We start from the raw sequence: 16,217 nt of genomic DNA, 5'->3' as shown, positions 1-16,217 counted from the left end.
ACGGCCGAAAGTCAGATTTTTGATGAAATTGTGACCCCGGGGCTTAGGGATTTTTTCAAAAATAAAAATTCTGCCGGTTAATTTGTCGAGGTCTGATTTCTTTTCCTGTGATAGAAAGCCTTCTGTTTCGACCGCCAAACCTCTCAAGGGAGCATTTGCAACCGTTTGGCAACTTTTTTGAGTGAATGGCCGAAAGTCAGATTTTTGATGAAATTGTGACCCCGGGGCTTAGCGATTTTTTCAAAAAAAAACTTTTTCTCCCGGTTAAGTTGTCGAGGGCTGATTTCTTTTCCTGTGATAAAAAGCCTTCTGTTTCGACTGCCAAACCTCTCAGGGGAGCATTTGCAACCGTTTGGGACCATTATTGAGTAAACAGCCGAAAGTCAGATTTTTGATGAAATTGTGACCCCGGGGCTTAGGGATTTTTTCAAAAATAAAAATTCTGCCGGTAAAGTTTTTGAGGGCTGATTTCTTTTCCTGTGATAGAAAGCCTGCTGTTTCGACCGCCAAACCTCTCAGGGGAGCATTTGCATTCGTTTGGCAACTTTTTTGAGTGAATGGCCGAAAGTCAGATTTTCGATGAAATTGTGACCCCGGGGCTTAGGGATTTTTTCAAAAATAAAAATTCTGCCGGTAAAGTTTTTGAGGACTGATTTCTTTTCCTGTGATAGAAAGCCTTCTGTTTCGACCGCCAAACCTCTCAAGGGAGCATTTGCAACCGTTTGGCAACTTTTTTGAGTGAATGGCCGAAAGTCAGATTTTTGATGAAATTGTGACCCCGGGGCTTAGCGATTTTTTCAAAAATAAAAATTCTGCCGGTAAAGTTTTTGAGGACTGATTTCTTTTCCTGTGATAAAAACCCTTCTGTTTCGACCGCCAAACCTCTCAGGGGAGCATTTGCAACCGTTTGGCAACTTTTTTGAGTGAATGGCCGAAAGTCAGATTTTTGATGAAATTGTGACCCCGGGGCTTAGGGATTTTTTCAAAAAAAACTTTTTCTCCCGGTTAAGTTGTCGAGGTCTGATTTCTTTTCCTGTGATAAAAAGCCTTCTGTTTCGACTGCCAAACCTCTCAGGGGAGCATTTGCAACCGTTTGGGACCATTATTGAGGAAACAGCCGAAAGTCAGATTTTTGATGAAATTGTGACCCCGGGGCTTAGGGATTTTTTCAAAAATAAAAATTCTGCCGTTTAATTTGTCGAGGTCTGATTTTTTCCCCGGTGATAAAAAGCCTCCTGTTTCGACTGCCAAACTTCTCAGGGGAGCATTTGCAACCGTTTGGCAGCATTTTTGTGTGAATGGCCGAAAGTAATATTTTTGAAGAAATTGTGACGCAGGGGCATAGGGATTTTTTCAAAAAAATCTTTTTCTGTCGGTTAAGTTGTTGAGGGCTGATTTCTTTTCCTGTGATAAAAAGCCTTCTGTTTCGACCGCCAAACCTCTCAGGGGAGCATTTGCAACCGTTTGGCAGCATTTTTGTGTGAATGGCCGAAAGTAATATTTTTGAAGAAATTGTGACCCCGGGGCTTAGGGATTTTTTCAAAAAAATCTTTTTCTGTCGGTTAAGTTGTTGAGGGCTGATTTCTTTTCCTGTGATAAAAAGCCTTCTGTTTCGACCGCCAAACCTCTCAGGGGAGCATTTGTAACCGTTTGGCACCATTATTGAGTGAATTGCCGAAAGTCAGATTTTTGATGAAATTGTGACCCCGGGGCTTAGGGATTTTTTCAAAAATAAAAATTCTGCCGGTAAAGTTTTTGAGGACTGATTTCTTTTCCTGTGATAGAAAGCCTGCTGTTTCGACCCCCAAACCTCTCAGGGGAGCATTTGCAACCGTTTGGGACCATTATTGAGTAAATAGCCGAAAGTCAGATTTTTGATGAAATTGTGACCCCGGGGCTTAGGGATTTTTTCAAAAATAAAAATTCTGCCGGTTAATTTGTCGAGGTCTGATTTTTTTCCCGGTGATAAAAAGCCTCCTGTTTCGACTGCCAAACCTCTCAGGGGAGCATTTGCAACCGTTTGGCAGCATTTTTGTGTGAATGGCCGAAAGTCATATTTTTGAAGAAATTGTGACCCCGGGGCTTAGGGATTTTTTCAAAAAAATCTTTTTCTGTCGGTTAAGTTGTTGAGGGCTGATTTCTTTTCCTGTGATAAAAAGCCTTCTGTTTCGACCGCCAAACCTCTCAGGGGAGCATTTGCAACCGTTTGGCAACTTTTTTGAGTGACTGGCCGAAAGTCAGATTTTTGATGAAATTGTGACCCCGGGGCTTAGCGATTTTTTCAAAAAAAACTTTTTCTCCCGGTTAAGTTTTTGAGGACTGATTTCTTTTCCTGTGATAGAAAGCCTGCTGTTTCGACCCCCAAACCTCTCAGGGGAGCATTTGCAACCGTTTGGCAGCATTTTTGTGTGAATGGCCGAAAGTCATATTTTTGAAGAAATTGTGACCCCGGGGCTTAGGGATTTTTTCAAAAAAATCTTTTTCTGTCGGTTAAGTTGTTGAGGGCTGATTTCTTTTCCTGTGATAAAAAGCCTTCTGTTTCGACCGCCAAACCTCTCAGGGGAGCATTTGTAACCGTTTGGCACCATTATTGAGTGAATTGCCGAAAGTCAGATTTTTGATGAAATTGTGACCCCGGGGCTTAGGGATTTTTTCAAAAAAATCTTTTTCTGCCGGTTAAGTTGTTGAGGGCTGATTTCTTTTCCTGTGATAAAAACCCTTCTATTTCAACCGCCAAACCTCTCAGGGGAGCATTTGCAACCGTTTGGCAACTTTTTTGAGTGAATGGCCGAAAGTCAGATTTTTGATGAAATTGTGACCCCGGGGCTTAGGGATTTTTTCAAAAATAAAAATTCTGCCGGTAAAGTTTTTGAGGACTGATTTCTTTTCCTGTGATAGAAAGCCTTCTGTTTCGACCGCCAAACCTCTCAGGGGAGCATTTGCAACCGTTTGGCAACTTTTTTGAGTGAATGGCCGAAAGTCAGATTTTTGATGAAATTGTGACCCCGGGGCTTAGGGATTTTTTCAAAAATAAAAATTCTGCCGGTAAAGTTTTTGAGTACTGATTTCTTTTCCTGTGATAGAAAGCCTTCTGTTTCGACCGCCAAACCTCTCAGGGGAGCATTTGCAACCGTTTGGCAACTTTTTTGAGTGAATGGCCGAAAGTCAGATTTTTGATGAAATTGTGACCCCGGGGCTTAGGGATTTTTTCAAAAATAAAAATTCTGCCGGTAAAGTTTTTGAGGACTGATTTCTTTTCCTGTGATAAAAACCCTTCTGTTTCGACCGCCAAACCTCTCAGGGGAGCATTTGCAACCGTTTGGCAACTTTTTTGAGTGAATGGCCGAAAGTCAGATTTTTGATGAAATTGTGACCCCGGGGCTTAGGGATTTTTTCAAAAGAATCTTTTTCTCCCGGTTAAGTTGTCGAGGGCTGATTTCTTTTCCTGTGATAAAAAGCCTTCTTTTTCGACCGCCAAACCTCTCAGGGGAGCATTTGTAACCGTTTGGCACCATTATTGAGTGAATTGCCGAAAGTCATATTTTTGATGAAATTGTGACCCCGGGGCTTAGGGATTTTTTCAAAAAAATCTTTTTCTGCCGGTTAAGCTGTTGAGGGCTGATTTCTTTTCCTGTGATAAAAACCCTTCTATTTCGACCGCCAAACCTCTCAGGGGAGCATTTGCAACCGTTTGGCAACTTTTTTGAGTGAATGGCCGAAAGTCAGATTTTTGATGAAATTGTGACCCCGGGGCTTAGGGATTTTTTCAAAAATAAAAATTCTGCCGGTAAAGTTTTTGAGGACTGATTTCTTTTACTGTGATAGAAAGCCTTCTGTTTCGACCGCCAAACCTCTCAGGGGAGCATTTGCAACCGTTTGGCAACTTTTTTGAGTGAATGGCCGAAAGTCAGATTTTTGATGAAATTGTGACCCCGGGGCTTAGGGATTTTTTCAAAAAAATCTTTTTCTGTCGGTTAAGTTGTTGAGGGCTGATTTCTTTTCCTGTGATAAAAAGCCTTCTGTTTCGACCGCCAAACTTCTCAGGGGAGCATTTCTAACCGTTTGGCACCATTATTGAGTGAATTGCCGAAAGTCATATTTTTGATGAAATTGTGACCCCGGGGCTTAGGGATTTTTTCAAAAATAAAAATTCTGCCGGTAAAGTTTTTGAGGACTGATTTCTTTTCCTGTGATAGAAAGCCTGCTGTTTCGACCCCCAAACCTCTCAGGGGAGCATTTGCATTCGTTTGGCAACTTTTTTGAGTGAATGGCCGAAAGTCAGATTTTTGATGAAATTGTGACCCCGGGGCTTAGGGATTTTTTCAAAAATAAAAATTCTGCCGGTAAAGTTGTTGAGGACTGATTTCTTTTCCTGTGATAGAAAGCCTTCTGTTTCGACCGCCAAACCTCTCAAGGGAGCATTTGCAACCGCTTGGCAACTTTTTTGAGTGAATGGCCGAAAGTCAGATTTTTGATGAAATTGTGACCCCGGGGCTTAGGGTTTTTTTCAAAAAAATCTTTTTCTTTCGGTTAAGTTGTTGAGGGCTGATTTCTTTTCCTGTGATAAAAAGCCTTCTGTTTCGACACCCAAACCTCTCAGGGGAGCATTTGCAACCGTTTGGGACCATTATTGAGTAAACAGCCGAAAGTCAGATTTTTGATGAAATTGTGACCCCGGGGCTTAGGGATTTTTTCAAAAATAAAAATTCTGCCGGTTAATTTGTCGAGGTCTGATTTTTTTCCCGGTGATAAAAAGCCTCCTGTTTCGACCGCCAAACCTCTCAGGGGAGCATTTGCAACCGTTTGGCAGCATTTTTGTGTGAATGGCCGAAAGTCATATTTTTGAAGAAATTGTGACCCCGGGGCTTAGGGATTTTTTCAAAAAAATCTTTTTCTGTCGGTTAAGTTGTTGAGGGCTGATTTCTTTTCCTGTGATAAAAAGCCTTCTGTTTCGACCGCCAAACCTCTCAGGGGAGCATTTGTAACCGTTTGGCACCATTATTGAGTGAATTGCCGAAAGTCAGATTTTTGATGAAATTGTGACCCCGGGGCTTAGGGATTTTTTCAAAAAAATCTTTTTCTGCCGGTTAAGTTGTTGAGGGCTGATTTCTTTTCCTGTGATAAAAACCCTTCTATTTCAACCGCCAAACCTCTCAGGGGAGCATTTGCAACCGTTTGGCAACTTTTTTGAGTGAATGGCCGAAAGTCAGATTTTTGATGAAATTGTGACCCCGGGGCTTAGGGATTTTTTCAAAAATAAAAATTCTGCCGGTAAAGTTTTTGAGGACTGATTTCTTTTCCTGTGATAGAAAGCCTTCTGTTTCGACCGCCAAACCTCTCAGGGGAGCATTTGCAACCGTTTGGCAACTTTTTTGAGTGAATGGCCGAAAGTCAGATTTTTGATGAAATTGTGACCCCGGGGCTTAGGGATTTTTTCAAAAATAAAAATTCTGCCGGTAAAGTTTTTGAGTACTGATTTCTTTTCCTGTGATAGAAAGCCTTCTGTTTCGACCGCCAAACCTCTCAGGGGAGCATTTGCAACCGTTTGGCAACTTTTTTGAGTGAATGGCCGAAAGTCAGATTTTTGATGAAATTGTGACCCCGGGGCTTAGGGATTTTTTCAAAAATAAAAATTCTGCCGGTAAAGTTTTTGAGGACTGATTTCTTTTCCTGTGATAAAAACCCTTCTGTTTCGACCGCCAAACCTCTCAGGGGAGCATTTGCAACCGTTTGGCAACTTTTTTGAGTGAATGGCCGAAAGTCAGATTTTTGATGAAATTGTGACCCCGGGGCTTAGGGATTTTTTCAAAAAAATCTTTTTCTCCCGGTTAAGTTGTCGAGGGCTGATTTCTTTTCCTGTGATAAAAAGCCTTCTGTTTCGACTGCCAAACCTCTCAGGGGAGCATTTGCAACCGTTTGGGACCATTATTGAGTAAACAGCCGAAAGTCAGATTTTTGATGAAATTGTGACCCCGGGGCTTAGGGATTTTTTCAAAAATAAAAATTCTGCCGGTTAATTTGTCGAGGTCTGATTTTTTTCCCGGTGATAAAAAGCCTCCTGTTTCGACTGCCAAACCTCTCAGGGGAGCATTTGCAACCGTTTGACAGCATTTTTGTGTGAATGGCCGAAAGTAATATTTTTGAAGAAATTGTGACCCCGGGGCTTAGGGATTTTTTCAAAAAAATCTTTTTCTGTCGGTTAAGTTGTTGAGGGCTGATTTCTTTTCCTGTGATAAAAAGCCTTCTGTTTCGACCGCCAAACCTCTCAGGGGAGCATTTGTAACCGTTTGGCACCATTATTGAGTGAATTGCCAAAAGTCATATTTTTGATGAAATTGTGACCCCGGGGCTTAGGGATTTTTTCAAAAATATCTTTTTCTGCCGGTTAAGTTGTTGAGGGCTGATTTCTTTTCCTGTGATAAAAAGCCTTCTGTTTCGACCGCCAAACCTCTCAGGGGAGCATTTGCAACCGTTTGGCACCATTATTGAGTGAATGGCCGAAAGTCAGATTTTTGATGAAATTGTGACCCCGGGGCTTAGGGATTTTTTCAAAAATAAAAATTCTGCCGGTAAAGTTTTTGAGGACTGATTTCTTTTCCTGTGATAGAAAGTCTGCTGTTTCGAACCCCAAACCTCTCAGGGGAGCATTTGCAACCGTTTGGGACCATTATTGAGTAAACAGCCGAAAGTCAGATTTTTGATGAAATTGTGACCCCGGGGCTTAGGGATTTTTTCAATAATAAAAATTCTGCCGGTTAAGTTGTTGAGGGCTGATTTCTTTTCCTGTGATAAAAACCCTTCTATTTCGACCGCCAAACCTCTCAGGGGAGCATTTGTAACCCTTTGGCACCATTATTGAGTGAATTGCCGAAAGTCATATTTTTGATGAAATTGTGACCCCGGGGCTTCGGGATTTTTTCAAAAATATCTTTTTCTGCCGGTTAAGTTGTTGAGGGCTGATTTCTTTTCCTGTGATAAAAACCCTTCTATTTCGACCGCCAAACCTCTCAGGGGAGCATTTGCATTCGTTTGGCAACTTTTTTGAGTGAATGGCCGAAAGTCAGATATTTGATGAAATTGTGACCCCGGGGCTTAGGGATTTTTTCAAAAATAAAAATTCTGCCGGTAAAGTTTTTGAGGACTGATTTCTTTTCCTGTGATAGAAAGCCTTCTGTTCCGACCGCCAAACCTCTCAGGGGAGCATTTGCAACCGTTTGGGAACTTTTTTGAGTGAATGGCCGAAAGTCAGATTTTTGATGAAATTGTGACCCCGGGGCTTAGGGATTTTTTCAAAAAAATCTTTTTCTGCCGGTTAAGTTGTTGAGGGCTGATTTCTTTTCCTGTGATAAAAAGCCTTCTGTTTCGACCGCCAAACCTCTCAGGGGAGCATTTGCAACCGTTTGGCAACTTTTTTGAGTGAATGGCCGAAAGTCAGATTTTTGATGAAATTGTGACCCCGGGGCTTAGGGATTTTTTCAAAAATAAAAATTCTGCCGGTAAAGTTTTTGAGGACTGATTTCTTTTCCTGTGATAGAAAGCCTGCTGTTTCGACCACCAAACCTCTCAGGGGAGCATTTGCATTCGTTTGGCAACTTTTTTGAGTGAATGGCCGAAAGTCAGATTTTCGATGAAATTGTGACCCCGGGGCTTAGGGATTTTTTCAAAAAAATCTTTTTCTGCCGGTTAAGTTGTTGAGCGCTGATTTCTTTTCCTGTGATAAAAACCCTTCTATTTCAACCGCCAAACCTCTCAGGGGAGCATTTGCAACCGTTTGGCAACTTTTTTGAGTGAATGGCCGAAAGTCAGATTTTTGATGAAATTGTGACCCCGGGGCTTAGGGATTTTTTCAAAAATAAAAATTCTGCCGGTAAAGTTTTTGAGGACTGATTTCTTTTCCTGTGATAGAAAGCCTTCTGTTTCGACCGCCAAACCTCTCAGGGGAGCATTTGCAACCGTTTGGCAACTTTTTTGAGTGAATGGCCGAAAGTCAGATTTTTGATGAAATTGTGACCCCGGGGCTTAGGGATTTTTTCAAAAATAAAAATTCTGCCGGTAAAGTTTTTGAGGGCTGATTTCTTTTCCTGTGATAGAAAGCCTGCTGTTTCGACCACCAAACCTCTCAGGGGAGCATTTGCATTCGTTTGGCAACTTTTTTGAGTGAATGGCCGAAAGTCAGATTTTCGATGAAATTGTGACCCCGGGGCTAAGGGATTTTTTCAAAAAAAAATTTTTCTGCCGGTTAAGTTGTTGAGCGCTGATTTCTTTTCCTGTGATAAAAACCCTTCTATTTCAACCGCCAAACCTCTCAGGGGAGCATTTGCAACCGTTTGGCAACTTTTTTGAGTGAATGGCCGAAAGTCAGATTTTTGATGAAATTGTGACCCCGGGGCTTAGGGATTTTTTCAAAAATAAAAATTCTGCCGGTAAAGTTTTTGAGGACTGATTTCTTTTCCTGTGATAGAAAGCCTGCTGTTTCGACCGCCAAACCTCTCAGGGGAGCATTTGCAACCGTTTGGCAACTTTTTTGAGTGAATGGCCGAAAGTCAGATTTTTGATGAAATTGTGACCCCGGGGCTTAGGGATTTTTTCAAAAATAAAAATTCTGCCGGTAAAGTTTTTGAGTACTGATTTCTTTTCCTGTGATAGAAAGCCTTCTGTTTCGACCGCCAAACCTCTCAGGGGAGCATTTGCAACCGTTTGACAACTTTTTTGAGTGAATGGCCGAAAGTCAGATTTTTGATGAAATTGTGACCCCGGGGCTTAGGGATTTTTTCAAAAATAAAAATTCTGCCGGTAAAGTTTTTGAGGACTGATTTCTTTTCCTGTGATAAAAAGCCTTCTGTTTCGACCGCCAAACCTCTCAGGGGAGCATTTGCAACCGTTTGGCAACTTTTTTGAGTGAATGGCCGAAAGTCAGATTTTTGATGAAATTGTGACCCCGGGGCTTAGGGATTTTTTCAAAAAAATCTTTTTCTCCCGGTTAAGTTGTCGAGGGCTGATTTCTTTTCCTGTGATAAAAAGCCTTCTGTTTCGACTGCCAAACCTCTCAGGGGAGCATTTGCAACCGTTTGGGACCATTATTGAGTAAACAGCCGAAAGTCAGATTTTTGATGAAATTGTGACCCCGGGGCTTAGGGATTTTTTCAAAAATAAAAATTCTGCCGGTTAAGTTCTTGAGGGCTGATTTCTTTTCCTGTGATAAAAACCCTTCTATTTCGACCGCCAAACCTCTCAGGGGAGCATTTGCATTCGTTTGGCAACTTTTTTGAGTGAATGGCCGAAAGTCAGATATTTGATGAAATTGTGACCCCGGGGCTTAGGGATTTTTTCAAATATAAAAATTCTGCCGGTAAAGTTTTTGAGGACTGATTTCTTTTCCTGTGATAGAAAGCCTTCTGTTTCGACCGCCAAACCTCTCAGGGGAGCATTTGCATTCGTTTGGCAACTTTTTTGAGTGAATGGCCGAAAGTCAGATATTTGATGAAATTGTGACCCCGGGGCTTAGGGATTTTTTCAAAAATAAAAATTCTGCCGGTAAAGTTTTTGAGGACTGATTTCTTTTCCTGTGATAGAAAGCCTTCTGTTCCGACCGCCAAACCTCTCAGGGGAGCATTTGCAACCGTTTGGCAACTTTTTTGAGTGAATGGCCGAAAGTCAGATTTTTGATGAAATTGTGACCCCGGGGCTTAGGGATTTTTTCAAAAAAATCTTTTTCTGCCGGTTAAGTTGTTGAGGGCTGATTTCTTTTCCTGTGATAAAAAGCCTTCTGTTTCGACCGCCAAACCTCTCAGGGGAGCATTTGCAACCGTTTGGCAACTTTTTTGAGTGAATGGCCGAAAGTCAGATTTTTGATGAAATTGTGACCCCGGGGCTTAGGGATTTTTTCAAAAATAAAAATTCTGCCGGTAAAGTTTTTGAGGACTGATTTCTTTTCCTGTGATAGAAAGCCTGCTGTTTCGACCACCAAACCTCTCAGGGGAGCATTTGCATTCGTTTGGCAACTTTTTTGAGTGAATGGCCGAAAGTCAGATTTTCGATGAAATTGTGACCCCGGGGCTTAGGGATTTTTTCAAAAAAATCTTTTTCTGCCGGTTAAGTTGTTGAGCGCTGATTTCTTTTCCTGTGATAAAAACCCTTCTATTTCAACCGCCAAACCTCTCAGGGGAGCATTTGCAACCGTTTGGCAACTTTTTTGAGTGAATGGCCGAAAGTCAGATTTTTGATGAAATTGTGACCCCGGGGCTTAGGGATTTTTTCAAAAATAAAAATTCTGCCGGTAAAGTTTTTGAGGACTGATTTCTTTTCCTGTGATAGAAAGCCTGCTGTTTCGACCGCCAAACCTCTCAGGGGAGCATTTGCAACCGTTTGGCAACTTTTTTGAGTGAATGGCCGAAAGTCAGATTTTTGATGAAATTGTGACCCCGGGGCTTAGGGATTTTTTCAAAAATAAAAATTCTGCCGGTAAAGTTTTTGAGTACTGATTTCTTTTCCTGTGATAGAAAGCCTTCTGTTTCGACCGCCAAACCTCTCAGGGGAGCATTTGCAACCGTTTGACAACTTTTTTGAGTGAATGGCCGAAAGTCAGATTTTTGATGAAATTGTGACCCCGGGGCTTAGGGATTTTTTCAAAAATAAAAATTCTGCCGGTAAAGTTTTTGAGGACTGATTTCTTTTCCTGTGATAAAAAGCCTTCTGTTTCGACCGCCAAACCTCTCAGGGGAGCATTTGCAACCGTTTGGCAACTTTTTTGAGTGAATGGCCGAAAGTCAGATTTTTGATGAAATTGTGACCCCAGGGCTTAGGGATTTTTTCAAAAAAATCTTTTTCTCCCGGTTAAGTTGTCGAGGGCTGATTTCTTTTCCTGTGATAAAAAGCCTTCTGTTTCGACTGCCAAACCTCTCAGGGGAGCATTTGCAACCGTTTGGGACCATTATTGAGTAAACAGCCGAAAGTCAGATTTTTGATGAAATTGTGACCCCGGGGCTTAGGGATTTTTTCAAAAATAAAAATTCTGCCGGTTAATTTGTCGAGGTCTGATTTTTTTCCCGGTGATAAAAAGCCTCCTGTTTCGACTGCCAAACCTCTCAGGGGAGCATTTGCAACCGTTTGACAGCATTTTTGTGTGAATGGCCGAAAGTAATATTTTTGATGAAATTGTGACCCCGGGGCTTAGGTATTTTTTCAAAAAAATCTTTTTCTGTCGGTTAAGTTGTTGAGGGCTGATTTCTTTTCCTGTGATAAAAAGCCTTCTGTTTCGACCGCCAAACCTCTCAGGGGAGCATTTGTAACCGTTTGGCACCAATATTGTGTGAATTGCCGAAAGTCATATTTTTGATGAAATTGTGACCCCGGGGCTTAGGGATTTTTTCAAAAAAATCTTTTTCTGCCGGTTAAGTTGTTGAGGGCTGATTTCTTTTCCTGTGATAAAAAGCCTTCTGTTTCGACCGCCAAACCTCTCAGGGGAGCATTTGCAACCGTTTGGCACCATTATTGAGTGAATGGCCGAAAGTCAGATTTTTGATGAAATTGTGACCCAGGGGCTTAGGGATTTTTTCAAAAATAAAAATTCTGCCGGTAAAGTTTTTGAGGACTGATTTCTTTTCCTGTGATAGAAAGTCTGCTGTTTCGAACCCCAAACCTCTCAGGGGACCATTTGCAACCGTTTGGGACCATTATTGAGTAAACAGCCGAAAGTCAGATTTTTGATGAAATTGTGACCCCGGGGCTTAGGGATTTTTTCAATAATAAAAATTCTGCCGGTTAAGTTGTTGAGGGCTGATTTCTTTTCCTGTGATAAAAACCCTTCTATTTCGACCGCCAAACCTCTCAGGGGAGCATTTGTAACCCTTTGGCACCATTATTGAGTGAATTGCCGAAAGTCATATTTTTGATGAAATTGTGACCCCGGGGCTTCGGGATTTTTTCAAAAATATCTTTTTCTGCCGGTAAAGTTGTTGAGGGCTGATTTCTTTTCCTGTGATAGAAAGCCTTCTGTTTCGACCGCCAAACCTCTCAGGGGAGCATTTCCAACCGTTTGGCAACTTTTTTGAGTGAATGGCCGAAAGTCAGATTTTTGATGAAATTGTGACCCCGGGGCTTAGGGATTTTTTCAAAAATAAAAATTCTGCCGGTAAAGTTTTTGAGGACTGATTTCTTTTCCTGTGATAGAAAGCCTTCTGTTTCGACCGCCAAACCTCTCAGGGGAGCATTTGCAACCGTTTGGCAACTTTTTTGAGTGAATGGCCGAAAGTCAGATTTTTGATGAAATTGTGACCCCGGGGCTTAGGGATTTTTTCAAAAAAATCTTTTTCTGTCGGTTAAGTTGTTGAGGGCTGATTTCTTTTCCTGTGATAAAAAGCCTTCTGTTTCGACCGCCAAACCTCTCAGGGGAGCATTTGTAACCGTTTGGCACCATTATTGAGTGAATTGCCGAAAGTCATATTTTTGATGAAATTGTGACCCCGGGGCTTAGGGATTTTTTCAAAAATAAAAATTCTGCCGGTTAATTTGTCGAGGTCTGATTTTTTTTCCGGTGATAAAAAGCCTCCTGTATCGACTGCCAAACCTCTCAGGGGAGCATTTGCAACCGTTTGGCAGCATTTTTGTGTGAATGGCCGAAAGTCATATTTTTGATGAAATTGTGACCCCGGGGCTTAGGGATTTTTTCAAAAAAATCTTTTTCTGTCGGTTAAGTTGTTGAGGGCTGATTTCTTTTCCTGTGATAAAAAGCCTTCTGTTTCGACCGCCAAACCTCTCAGGGGAGCATTTGTAACCGTTTGGCACCATTATTGAGTGAATTGCCAAAAGTCATATTTTTGATGAAATTGTGACCCCGGGGCTTAGGGATTTTTTCAAAAATATCTTTTTCTGCCGGTTAAGTTGTTGAGGGCTGATTTCTTTTCCTGTGATAAAAAGCCTTCTGTTTCGACCGCCAAACCTCTCAGGGGAGCATTTGCAACCGTTTGGCAACTTTTTTGAGTGAATGGCCGAAAGTCAGATTTTTGATGAAATTGTGACCCCGGGGCTTAGGGATTTTTTCAAAAATAAAAATTCTGCCGATAAAGTTTTTGAGGACTGATTTCTTTTCCTGCGATAGAAAGCCTTCTGTTTTGACCGCCAAACCTCTCAGAGGAGCATTTGCAACCGCTTGGCAACTTTTTTGAGTGAATGGCCGAAAGTCAGATTTTTGATGAAATTGTGACCCCGGGGCTTAGGGATTTTTTCAAAAATAAAAATTCTGCTGGTAAAGTTTTTGAGGACTGATTTCTTTTCCTGTGATAGAAAGCCTGCTGTTTCGACCCCCAAACCTCTCAGGGGAGCATTTGCAACCGTTTGGGACCATTATTGAGTAAACAGCCGAAAGTCAGATTTTTTATGAAATTGTGACCCCGGGGCTTAGGGATTTTTTCAAAAATAAAAATTCTGCCGGTTAATTTGTTGAGGCCTGATTTTTTTCCCGGTGATAAAAAGCCTCCTGTTTCGACCGCCAAACCTCTCAGGGGAGCATTTTCACCCGTTTGGCAACTTTTTTGAGTGAATGGCCGAAAGTCAGATATTTGATGAAATTGTGACCCCGGGGCTTAGGGATTTTTTCAAAAATAAAAATTCTGCCGGTAAAGTTTTTGAGGACTGATTTCTTTTCCTGTGATAGAAAGCCTTCTGTTCCGACCGCCAAACCTCTCAGGGGAGCATTTGCAACCGTTTGGCAACTTTTTTGAGTGAATGGCCGAAAGTCAGATTTTTGATGAAATTGTGACCCCGGGGCTTAGGGATTTTTTCAAAAAAATCTTTTTCTGCCGGTTAAGTTGTTGAGGGCTGATTTCTTTTCCTGTGATAAAAAGCCTTCTGTTTCGACCGCCAAACCTCTCAGGGGAGCATTTGCAACCGTTTGGCAACTTTTTTGAGTGAATGGCCGAAAGTCAGATTTTTGATGAAATTGTGACCCCGGGGCTTAGGGATTTTTTCAAAAATAAAAATTCTGCCGGTAAAGTTTTTGAGGGCTGATTTCTTTTCCTGTGATAGAAAGCCTGCTGTTTCGACCACCAAACCTCTCAGGGGAGCATTTGCATTCGTTTGGCAACTTTTTTGAGTGAATGGCCGAAAGTCAGATTTTCGATGAAATTGTGACCCCGGGGCTTAGGGATTTTTTCAAAAAAATCTTTTTCTGCCGGTTAAGTTGTTGAGCGCTGATTTCTTTTCCTGTGATAAAAACCCTTCTATTTCAACCGCCAAACCTCTCAGGGGAGCATTTGCAACCGTTTGGCAACTTTTTTGAGTGAATGGCCGAAAGTCAGATTTTTGATGAAATTGTGACCCCGGGGCTTAGGGATTTTTTCAAAAATAAAAATTCTGCCGGTAAAGTTTTTGAGGACTGATTTCTTTTCCTGTGATAGAAAGCCTTCTGTTTCGACCGCCAAACCTCTCAGGGGAGCATTTGCAACCGTTTGGCAACTTTTTTGAGTGAATGGCCGAAAGTCAGATTTTTGATGAAATTGTGACCCCGGGGCTTAGGGATTTTTTCAAAAATAAAAATTCTGCCGGTAAAGTTTTTGAGGGCTGATTTCTTTTCCTGTGATAGAAAGCCTGCTGTTTCGACCACCAAACCTCTCAGGGGAGCATTTGCATTCGTTTGGCAACTTTTTTGAGTGAATGGCCGAAAGTCAGATTTTCGATGAAATTGTGACCCCGGGGCTTAGGGATTTTTTCAAAAAAATCTTTTTCTGCCGGTTAAGTTGTTGAGCGCTGATTTCTTTTCCTGTGATAAAAACCCTTCTATTTCAACCGCCAAACCTCTCAGGGGAGCATTTGCAACCGTTTGGCAACTTTTTTGAGTGAATGGCCGAAAGTCAGATTTTTGATGAAATTGTGACCCCGGGGCTTAGGGATTTTTTCAAAAATAAAAATTCTGCCGGTAAAGTTTTTGAGGACTGATTTCTTTTCCTGTGATAGAAAGCCTGCTGTTTCGACCGCCAAACCTCTCAGGGGAGCATTTGCAACCGTTTGGCAACTTTTTTGAGTGAATGGCCGAAAGTCAGATTTTTGATGAAATTGTGACCCCGGGGCTTAGGGATTTTTTCAAAAATAAAAATTCTGCCGGTAAAGTTTTTGAGTACTGATTTCTTTTCCTGTGATAGAAAGCCTTCTGTTTCGACCGCCAAACCTCTCAGGGGAGCATTTGCAACCGTTTGACAACTTTTTTGAGTGAATGGCCGAAAGTCAGATTTTTGATGAAATTGTGACCCCGGGGCTTAGGGATTTTTTCAAAAATAAAAATTCTGCCGGTAAAGTTTTTGAGGACTGATTTCTTTTCCTGTGATAAAAACCCTTCTGTTTCGACCGCCAAACCTCTCAGGGGAGCATTTGCAACCGTTTGGCAACTTTTTTGAGTGAATGGCCGAAAGTCAGATTTTTGATGAAATTGTGACCCCGGGGCTTAGGGATTTTTTCAAAAAAATCTTTTTCTCCCGGTTAAGTTGTCGAGGGCTGATTTCTTTTCCTGTGATAAAAAGCCTTCTGTTTCGACTGCCAAACCTCTCAGGGGAGCATTTGCAACCGTTTGGGACCATTATTGAGTAAACAGCCGAAAGTCAGATTTTTGATGAAATTGTGACCCCGGGGCTTAGGGATTTTTTCAAAAATAAAAATTCTGCCGGTTAATTTGTCGAGGTCTGATTTTTTTCCCGGTGATAAAAAGCCTCCTGTTTCGACTGCCAAACCTCTCAGGGGAGCATTTGCAACCGTTTGACAGCATTTTTGTGTGAATGGCCGAAAGTAATATTTTTGAAGAAATTGTGACCCCGGGGCTTAGGTATTTTTTCAAAAAAATCTTTTTCTGTCGGTTAAGTTGTTGAGGGCTGATTTCTTTTCCTGTGATAAAAAGCCTTCTGTTTCGACCGCCAAACCTCTCAGGGGAGCATTTGTAACCGTTTGGCACCAATATTGTGTGAATTGCCGAAAGTCATATTTTTGATGAAATTGTGACCCCGGGGCTTAGGGATTTTTTCAAAAAAATCTTTTTCTGCCGGTTAAGTTGTTGAGGGCTGATTTCTTTTCCTGTGATAAAAAGCCTTCTGTTTCGACCGCCAAACCTCTCAGGGGAGCATTTGCAACCGTTTGGCACCATTATTGAGTGAATGGCCGAAAGTCAGATTTTTGATGAAATTGTGACCCAGGGGCTTAGGGATTTTTTCAAAAATAAAAATTCTGCCGGTAAAGTT

This window comes from Podarcis raffonei, chromosome 5, assembly GCF_027172205.1.
Source record: "Podarcis raffonei isolate rPodRaf1 chromosome 5, rPodRaf1.pri, whole genome shotgun sequence".
In the NCBI taxonomy this organism is placed as follows: domain Eukaryota; kingdom Metazoa; phylum Chordata; class Lepidosauria; order Squamata; family Lacertidae; genus Podarcis; species Podarcis raffonei.
This window is presented reverse-complemented; position numbering follows the sequence as displayed.